General features: G+C 46.0%; 1 non-coding gene across 1 annotated transcript; it reads right to left on the bottom strand.

Annotated features, from left to right (window-relative positions):
- Nucleotides 1-847: 847 nt before the first annotated feature.
- TRNAG-GCC (transfer RNA glycine (anticodon GCC)) lies at nucleotides 848-919 on the bottom strand. Its single transcript has one exon. It is a non-coding gene; the product is annotated as a tRNA-Gly (tRNA).
- Between the last annotated feature and the right edge of the window lie 9,081 nt (nucleotides 920-10,000).

The following is a 10,000-nucleotide window of genomic DNA, read 5'->3' as shown; positions in this document are numbered from 1 at the left end:
GTTTGGTCGGAGGAGTGCCAAAGAGCATTCGAAGACCTCAAGCAAGCCGTGAGAAAAGATCCGGGGTGTTGCGACTCCCAGACCACACCCAACCTTTTCAGTCCACAGTGACGCTTCAGACTTTGCTATCGGTGGGGTATTGGTGCAAGAGGGACACCCCGTTGCATATGAGAGTAGAAAGCTTAATGAAACAGAGATGCAGCAGAGGCTGCCTATAAAGGGCCCTATTGTGTAAAGGCGCTTTATAGGCAGGCTTCAAGCCCTCTTCACTGACGCCCGCGGGCACTTGCAGCCCAAAGTCGCAATAGGCGCTTCAAGCCCACTTGCTGCCATGCGCACATGCCCCTCTCGCGCGTCAAGCTCTTAAGCGTCAGGGCTACGCACCTGACGCAATTGGTGCTTATCGCACTCTTGCTATCAGGTAGAAAGCCTCAAGCCTACAATCGCGGCCATAAAGCGCACACGCCATACTAGCGCACAAGCCAGCCTTAGGGCCCCCAAGCTATAAGGCTAGCGCACAAGCCTTAGGGCATAACGCGCACACGCCCGCGTAAGCTAGCGCACAAGCCTACGTAATGGGGGCACTTGACGCCCCTTTACCTTGTTGCAATAGGGCACTCTAAGTGCCCGCTGGCTTTGAGCGAGCGCATCCGCGCTCCGCTCACTGGCTCCACTGCGATTCTCCTCATAAAAGAAAGTCAGAAATCACGGATGGTCTCCGGCCTCAGGCAACATATAACAGTACGGTACACACCAACCCAATCTCGATGAGAAAGAAAAGAAAAAGCCCGGAAAAGAACCGATGACTGACGCACTCTACTCGTTACCACTGAACGACGAAGCCTGGAGCGGAAGGAGGGACTTGAACCCTCAACCTCAGCCTTGGCAAGGCTATGCTCTACCATTAAGCTATTTCCGCCAGCTCCGGTAGTGGCGAAGCACTACTGAGCAATTCACGTTTCACTTGATACGGACTACTTCTGTTTTCCGCCGGACCACACTCTTGATCTCCGATCGAGCTACGAGCACGAGTAGGTAGGCGGCTAGGGGGGCGGCTGGGAAGGAAAGGAGGGGGGACCTTTCTTTTTGCTTCGCGCCAGATGATGATTAGTGGGTCAGGGGAGGTCTGTGTGTGCTCTTTCTCACTATCACTAAAGGGGCGGGCCAGGCTGGGCTGCCTTTTCAATCAATCTCCGGCCGCTCTGTGCCGCTCTTTGTGCGATAAGTAAGGAGTCTTGGTCTCGGCCAAAAAAGGTGAGCGCTTAAGGCATTATTAAGAGTAGGGGGCATCGCACAAGCCTACGTAAGAGGGGAACTTTAATCCCTTGTAGCGAGAGTGCCATAGGGGGCCCCAAGCTATAAGGCTAGCGCACAAGCCCCCAAGCCTACAATAGCAATAGGCGCTTTATAAGCTCTATTGCGACTTTGGGCTTGATACCTGATAGCAAGAGTGCGATAAGCACCAATTGCGTCAGGTGCGTAGCCCAAAGTAGCAAGAGGGCCGTAGGCGCGCAAGGGCGTGTGCGCTAGCAGGCTTCAAGCCTACGCTTTTTGGCCTATTCTTGCTGGGGCGTCATTTCATTCTCGTAACGGGAGTGAGTGCATCGCAAGACCAGACAAGTGGCTCCCTCGCCTCGCAGCGGCGGCATCTGTCTTTTAAGTAAAGTCATTTTAAAAGACGGCTCCTCTTATTCTACGATAATCCAAGCAGCAGCTCCACGAGTCTGCTCGGAACCAGTCGATTCCTGAGCCAGCAAGCCCCAGTGAGCGGAGCGCGGATGCGCTCGCTGCTGCATCTAGCGCACAAGCCTTAGGGCATCGCACACGCCCCTTGTAGTAAGAGGCGCCGTAGGCTCTCTTACTACAAGGGGCTGCGCACCTTGTATACAGAGGAGGCCTATTTGAGCCCTATTGCGTAAAGGGGGCGTGTGCGAGCGCGAGACGGCTTTGAGCGAGCGCATCCGCGCTCCGCTCACTGGCTTCTGAATGCAGAATGTATACAATTGATTGAGGAAACTTGGAATGAAACTCCCAGGAATTTGACCTGCCTACTGCTTTAACCGAAGACTTGTACTAGTAGCAGTAGCAATTCAACAACGACTAAAGGCTCCGCGGATCGAAGGAAATGGCATTACAAAACAAGCAGGAAACACGTGAATGGGAAAGGAAGATTGGAACAAGCAATTGAGAGAGAACCACATGCAGAACACATAGAGGACTATAGTATGTATAGAAGATTGGAAGCTCAGGCAAGTGAGTCGCTGCGCCTACAATCTCGACAGTTGTGGTTAAAAGGTTTTTCTTTTTTCCACGCATCTATTAAGAAACGCAGAATCCACACTTTCATCAATTGAAATGCCCAACAGGCCAGGTTCTGGTTCAGCATGAGGAGATAAGGAAAGAAGTTATGAAATTGTTCTCACACTTATCCATCTTCTCAAGCCAACAGCATATAGCTGCAGTCCATCAATGAAAAAGTCCCCGGGGCACAAACCAAATTCTTCAATCTGGTAACCGGTAGCTGTTCATAGTAAAAAGCTACTGGACCAGATGGATTCCAACTGAACTTCAACTTCGGAAGACAGTGCTGTGCTGGAACATAATTATTAAGGACGACCTCCATCTCCATATGGTAATTGAAGTCGAACAGGAGCAGAGCAAACCAGGTGCAATTCAATCCTTCTTCCTTGCAATGATTCCCAAAAAAGCAAAACCTCACTAGACCGAGGCCCATTGCTATGGGGACTACACTGTATAAGAGAATGACTAAGGTAATTGCCAATAGATTGAAAGACAGGCTGGCCCTATTGCTACAAGGGCGCCTTCCTAATCTCATTTGGATAGGCAGAGATATTGATGATTGTCCCAAGGAGGCTTACCACTCAGCTGATAGATCAGGTGAGCCAGCCATGATCACTAAACTCGCCAAACCCTGCGATAATGTTAATCATAGGTTTCTATATGCTTAAGGAAAATTTGATTTGCAGAGTAGGGTACTCTAGTGTATTTATATACAATGGATAGCACCAATGATCCATGGACGATCTGTGGGGTTCATAAAAGGAACCAAACAAAGGTCTGCGACAAGGCTGTCCCCTCTCTCCATATCTCTACTTACTGGCTGGTTGCAGAGACATGAAATCGACTGCTCAAACATAGCTTCCAAGAGGGAAAACAGCAGGGCATTCAGATCTCTCCAGGAACCATGGCACCACTTATCTCACAGTTTGCAGATGACACTGTAATAATAACAAAGCCAGATAGAGAGACTGTTCGAGGCTTCAAAACTTTATTTAATGTTTTCCTTTAAGCCCCGGGGGGAAAACAAGACTTTTGTATACTTTGGTCATGTTACAAACCCCAGACGACGACGGATACTAAGACAACTGGGATTCAAAGAAGGATTAACAGATGATCTATGGACTGACTTGGCTTGGTCCCATATACCGTCAATCTATAACTAGTTGGAAGGGGCGCAACGAAACCAGGAAAAAATGCAGTCAAAAGGAGTCATTCATGGCTTAGCCTCAGTGGCAGACAACTACTTATTAAACATGTCTTATCGGCTTATACCAATCACATGGCTACCATACTACTGGCACAAATTGGTTTTAGGAAGGCCATCGACAGACTCTGCCGTACTTGTGGAGGGGAAGGAACAAGCAGAGAAAAACGATGAAATAGAATCTTGTCGTTGGTAGCCCAACCCAAGGAAGACGGGGGATTGGGTATACAACCGTTTGGTAATTACAACAGAGCGTTGAACGGCATGGAAATGGCTAGCATAGGATGAAGTTGGATGGAAACTCAAAAAAGAAAAAAGGGCTCTCGGCCGGAATCGCCCCATAGAGTCTCATACACTTATAGCTACGGCTTAGCAGCCTTCGCTTCCCGCCGCCTCGTTCCGTGCGTAAGCACTCCACTCGCTCTATTGAATATGCTCGTTCCTGAACGGAACTCTCTATTTCATATGTTTGTAGCTCGTGGAGTTCTCACAACTATACTCAAAGGGCTATCCTTTAAGGGCTCGTTCCGTGCTTATGAGCGAGTGGAGTCGCACTCCACTCGCTGCCTACTCTACTCGTCACCACGGGGTTCCCATCTACTGATCCCAATGAAACGATTTAAGCTCAACATCTATCTATCTGAAATAGAAGGTTGGGTTCGTTCGATGGGTCAACTAACATACGCATACTAAGAGTTTAATGGATGAAGATGTCCCCCTTCATCAATGAGAGAGACTTGGGGATGAAGATAGAAATCCCTAACATCTCGCTCTCGCCCCTATTCTCTCTTATAGGCCTCTCGGATCAATCGTCGAAAACCTACTGTTTGAGAAAGAGTAAAACGACCCCCTGTCACATTAATCTATTAATGAGAAATTTCATTAAATAGGGCCCTAATTTGTCCCTGCTCGAGAGAATGAAATGTGTCCGAAGTACCTTCATCGAAAAAGTGTTTTGGGGCCTAGCAATGGAAAAAATGTAATGACCGTCAATGCAAGCAATCTCTGAAGGAAGATAGCTCTATCTTCTCTGGGGGAGGAATGAATAGGTAGATCAATAAGTAGAGTGTTACCCGAACCCACTCACTGAACTATTCGCCAGTAGGTATGGGTAGGACTTATTCCGAGGCTCCCGACATACTCCTCAGTCGAGGGTGATTTTGAGTTTTCTTAGTTGTCAGCGAATGAAAGAAAACAAACTCTGCTCTGACTGAAAAAGGAAAAGAAAGATAGCTCAGGAAACAACCTAACGGAATAACTCCTTTGGCAGTATAAAACCAATAAAGCCATTGACAAGGCACTTTCTAACGCCCTCAGGGATAACACCTAAAGCAAAATACCCACAGTGCTCTCAATAAACGTCAGCCCTAAACGCGCGCGGAGCACGATAGAGAGGCCTAGAACGCACTAAAAGGCCTATGCAGAAGGGGACCAGAGGGCGGCGAAAACGCGCGTTTTTAGCCCGTTTAGCGCGGTCGGACCCGTGCTCAAACTCAAGCAAGCTCAAGACCGCTTTCGACGCTCTCAGCGGCCGGAGTCCCTACATACAAAGTGTAGCATTGCTTTCAAGATTTTTTTGGTGTGTGCGCTGGCTGCCCGCGAGCTGCAGAAGTCTAAGAGTGCCCGCGGGAATCCAAGTCAGCCAATCCCCTCAAGGGGGGCTTTCCTCTCAGTCGCCGAGGGCTCGCTACACAGGAACTTGCCAAAGGAAAATACTGTCAAAACTAGACCCCTCCTTACCTTACTCTCTAAAAAAGCCCTAAAAAGCCAAGGGCCAAGTCCCACCAGGCCGGTGCTGCATATGCACGCGACGGACACAAGAAGGCTGATTTCATAAACTAATGAATAATCCTATATTTGCGTGGTTAATGGAGGCACTACCTTACCTTGTAATTAATAATAAAGCAAGGGCTTCAAAGGGCGGCACCCTTTGTCGCCGGGCTTATTCTGCATTACAAAACGCAAAGAAAGGCCGGACGTCAGCAGAGAGCTAAAGACTCTAATGAGGTCCCATCATCCCAGTCAGTTCTCTGTCATTTCTTTGATGCAGTCAAAGTAAAAAAACATTTTAAAGTGACCATTAGCAGCGCGGCTGTGGTCCGGCATAACTCATACAGTATAGCGTCATGTTTAAATTGTTCGACCAGTTCGTCTCCAATAAACCAGTTTTCCACCATCCTTTCTTTAATCGAGGAAACAATGAAAACAGTAGTAGTCTTACTAGTGGTTCCACACCTCGTCGTCTGACCATGAGTCCCAGCGTCAAAAGGCGCTTTCCTAAAACCTGAAGTGCCACAGGAACCTCAACTAATCCATTTCCACTACTTTCACGACTTTCACGGCCGAAAAGATATTGGAAAAGCCCTTTTTCCAGACTAGAGGAAATTAACAGGGACTTTTTAAAAGGGCTAAATAAATAAAGGCTTTCCCTCCTTGGGCGGGACCCTTTCTCGCCCTTACGGAGTTTTTTCGAGTTACTCTCCGAAATGAAAGGTCGGGCAGGTTTCGAGTAGAGAGAGAGAAGGCCTAAACCAGTTCCGAGGGAAGGAGTTGTTCACCACAGCGGTTTCTTAAGCTCCAAGATCGTGTACGCTTTCCTATCCCAAACCGGGCCGAACCGGCCGGATCTATGCTTTTAATCTAGTCAAAGCTCTAGAAAATCTCATTTTGCTTACAGGCGGGCGGATTTTCGAGATTATATTATGCGGACCTCTGCTTTAGAGAATTCGGGGACGGAGCCTTATATTGTGGGGCATAACATGCTTCTTGCTCATGCGGCTGCTGTGAAACGCTACAAGGAGAAATACCAGGTATAGATTTAGCTTTTGAGAGACAAAACCGTTGCCAACTATTGTTTGGTTTGAACAGCATATGATCATGATCGACGGTGGTGATGTTTACTATTCTATAATCACAACCACTGGAAAGGATAAGAAATTTGTAACTTGCAAGAATGTTTACTATCCATCTTTCAAGACATGCACACATAAACAACCTTATTTGTCAAAATATTCGATCTGAGTATATCAACGTTACGGATGAATTGTCTTGGCAGGCCTCTCAAAAAGGCTCTATTGGAATAACCGTGGTGTCCCACAGGTTTGTGCCCTTCTCTGCATCGACGTCCAACAGTGATGCAGCTCAACGAGCTATCGACTTCATGTATGGATGGTGAGTCAAGCAAAATGAGAATCACTAGCCATGAGATCAAGGCACCGTTGCTCAATTTACTTAGTTAACAATTATTGCTTAATTGTTCGTTGGGGCTTGTGCGGGTTCATGGACCCATTAATCCATGGTGAATATCCACTTACCATGAGATCCCACGTTGGAGATCGGCTACCGAAATTCACCAAAGAACAGTCTCATATGGTTTTGGGCTCATTCGATTTCATCGGAGTAAATTACTACACAAAAATTATGCAACCGATGTTCCTTCGCCAAATAGTGTTAATGTCAGCTACACAACCGATTCCCGTTGCAATCTCACGGGTAATTCAAATAAACTCAAAAATCTCAGTTGATAGACTTCTACAGAAATGTTCTTTGCCCCCATCTTTGATTTTCCACATGCCACAGCCTGACTATTTTCTCCTATTATTGCTAGAGACCAGCGACCTCCTGAATTCATTTCGGGGCTGCTGACTCCAACGGGTTGTTGATAATAAAATCAAGGGTGCAAATAGAGTTAATATAGGTTTTATATCTACTAGTATACACGTATAACTGAGCAATTCTTCTTTGACAGTGGAGCGTAATGGGAATCACCATTGGCCCTCAGGTAAGAGTTTAGTTTCTTGACTTTGATAGGCTCTGGAAATCAAAAGTGAAATGAAAGAGAGGGCATTAGCTGTACAGATTATACTGCAAATATCTGGTGCATGGTCTTGAGGCTCTGACCCTCTCTATAGATGGTGGACCCCACTTATCATCACCAGTTTATGGTCATCAAACAGTTGCTTCTACCAAGTGCAACTGTCTAAGTTGTAGACATCTCGTATGCATGCAAGATATGTAGCTATATGCATTTGTTGTGTGGATGTATATAGACAGAAAATTTGTGGAATACATACACGCAACCTTGTGTTATCTCATAAAAAATTGCATGCAGGCTACTTCAAGTTGGCTCTATGTCTACCCACGAGGAATAAAAAAAGCAAAATTCTGTAGTTTTTCTTTGCTCTGAATTTGATGATTGCAGATGCCTTAATAGTAAACGGGCGTTAGCACAGCAAGCTGGCGGCCAGCTCTGGCCTTAAGCTTGCCGCGCCTACCGCCCCTTTTGCTATAAGGGCAGCTCACGCGGGTCTCAGAGGATCGCATGCGCCTCGATCGAAATTCTCATTCGCCCCAGAACCGGCCAACTTAGACCTGGCGAAGATACCTGCCATGAGGAAAGGTCTGCGATTTTCGCAGGTTTTTTTGCAAGCTTTCAAAATGGAATAAGCTTTTAGACGAGACTATAAGGAAGGCATTCAAAAGCTATATGATTCGATGCCCAGAAGAAGTTTCGCCCGTTTATTTAAAAAATGCGAAGTATCTTCCAGATATATAAATACTTGGATTTCAAATATGCAAGCTGCTCATATATCCCGCTGCCCGGGACATAAACTCCACGAATGTCTAAAGCACCGGCCTATAGTTCTCGAGAAACTTGAATCAGCAAGGAAAGGACTTGCTCCTGAGCTTGAGCTATGCTTTCTTCCCGTTTTTTCTTGGAAGGCGAGGCGAGCGAAGTGAGAAAGAAGGAATCGTTGAACGACCGAGCTGAAGGTGGAGCCAAGACGAGTTAGCTCCTTTCTCTGAAAGACGAGATCCTCTTTCTGTACGAGGAGAACAACTTATTAGGGTTGGACCTGACCTGCCTACTTACAAAGCGTTAGAAGCCCTTTTAGAGGCCTTTTTCAAATCAGGAGTGTTCCCTAGCTCCCTAGCTTGATTCTTCCTTTGCTTCCGTCGCTCAGTGCATCCGCACCACCGCACTACCGCCCCTGAGAGACTTTCTGAAAAAACTGTCTATCTATCAATCACCCTTGCTCGGTTGCTCAGTGCTTCCGGGCTTCCGCACCAGGGGGCTTCCGCCTATCACACACTTTCTGTCTATCTATCTCTCTCTCTTGCTCGGTGTGCTCGTTACTCGGTAAGCTCGTCGTTACTCGTTTAGCTCGGTAAGCTCGGCAAGCAAGTAAGTAATTAGTCCTCTTCGTTTAGTTAGGAAAAAGCTTTTTATTTTACGAAAAAACAAAACAAAGAAAAGAAAATGAAAGAAAGAATGAAATGACAATGAATTACATTTCATTCTTTGTCAGACTTCTTTCTTTCTAAGATCAGATGTCTTCTTTCTTTCATTATCATTGATTCATTCATTTGCAAGGATGTCTTCTTTCTTGAATTAGAATTTCATTCATTTGCATTTCATTCTTTCATTCTCATTTCTTCAATTCTTTCTTTCATAAATTCTTTCTTTAATTTCTCTTTTTTGAAAGAATTTCTCTTTTCGTTATGGTAATGCAATGCAAGAGGTCGGAAATCAGGTTGTTTCTGATGATGAAAAGAGCTTTTATGTTATGGGTACACTTGTACTCCGGCTAATAAGGGAAAGGTTTTTTTTTTCAAATCAAAGTTTGACTCTGAATCCTTAGATCCTTAGCGCAAGCGCTAAGTAAGCAAGCTACCTTATGTAATAAAAAACCGAGGAAAAGAACGTCAAGTAGAAAGGAACAAGGTCTACGGCACGATCACTATATCTTTTCTTTTTCTTTATCTCTCCTCTATGGAAAGAGGGGATGATACGTGGTATACCTGATCGGGTCAACGAGACGTACGTAAGTCGACATAGCTCCATGTATATGTTCTTTGGAGCTAGAACCCATCAATTGAATGGAATGAAATAATGGTGAGCCTAGGGCAACGAACATGGCGGAAGAGTGTCTATACAAAGCCCTTCTCTTCTTCACTCTTTGAGGCAATGCACCCTTTGAATGGTACTTGATTCATAAAGAATGAATCTGTTGGTTAGAAGTTATACGGACTTTATAAAAAAGAAAAAAAGGAAATGCCACGCTCCGCGTGTCACGAGATATGGGGTGTTCTAATCGAAGGGTCATGCCTCTCGGGCTGACCTATGCACCAGCCAGCCTGTGTGGTGGCGAACACGCTGTGCTGTAAGCTAAGCTGTTCACCTTGTAGACGGAGATATAGAAAGTGTGCCGTGCGTGATTCATAAGATTCTATAGTGGCGCCAGTCTATTATTTCACTTAGCCCGCCTCTCCCATGACTTTCCGGGGACCAACCAACCCGGATCTGCCCTCGCAAGTCTCTCCGCATTTTGGGAGCAGAGCATGCAAAATCGAGCCAAAAAAATGAATTTCTGAAAGAATGAAATTCAATTCATTTCTTCAATTCTCATTCTGAAATAAAACAAAGAAAGAAAAAGAATGCCAAACGCTTGCTAAGTCACGTACGGCGGGCAGTGAAAACGCGAGATAAGGCTG

Source organism: Aristolochia californica, unplaced genomic scaffold (assembly GCF_029961685.1).
Source record: "Aristolochia californica isolate CCGP_79_NKW_82.1479 unplaced genomic scaffold, dmAriCali1.0.hap1 SCAF_92, whole genome shotgun sequence".
Taxonomy (NCBI): Eukaryota; Viridiplantae; Streptophyta; class Magnoliopsida; order Piperales; family Aristolochiaceae; genus Aristolochia; species Aristolochia californica.
The sequence above is the reverse complement of the archived record's forward strand: the minus strand, read 5'-3'. Positions and strand labels throughout refer to the sequence as shown.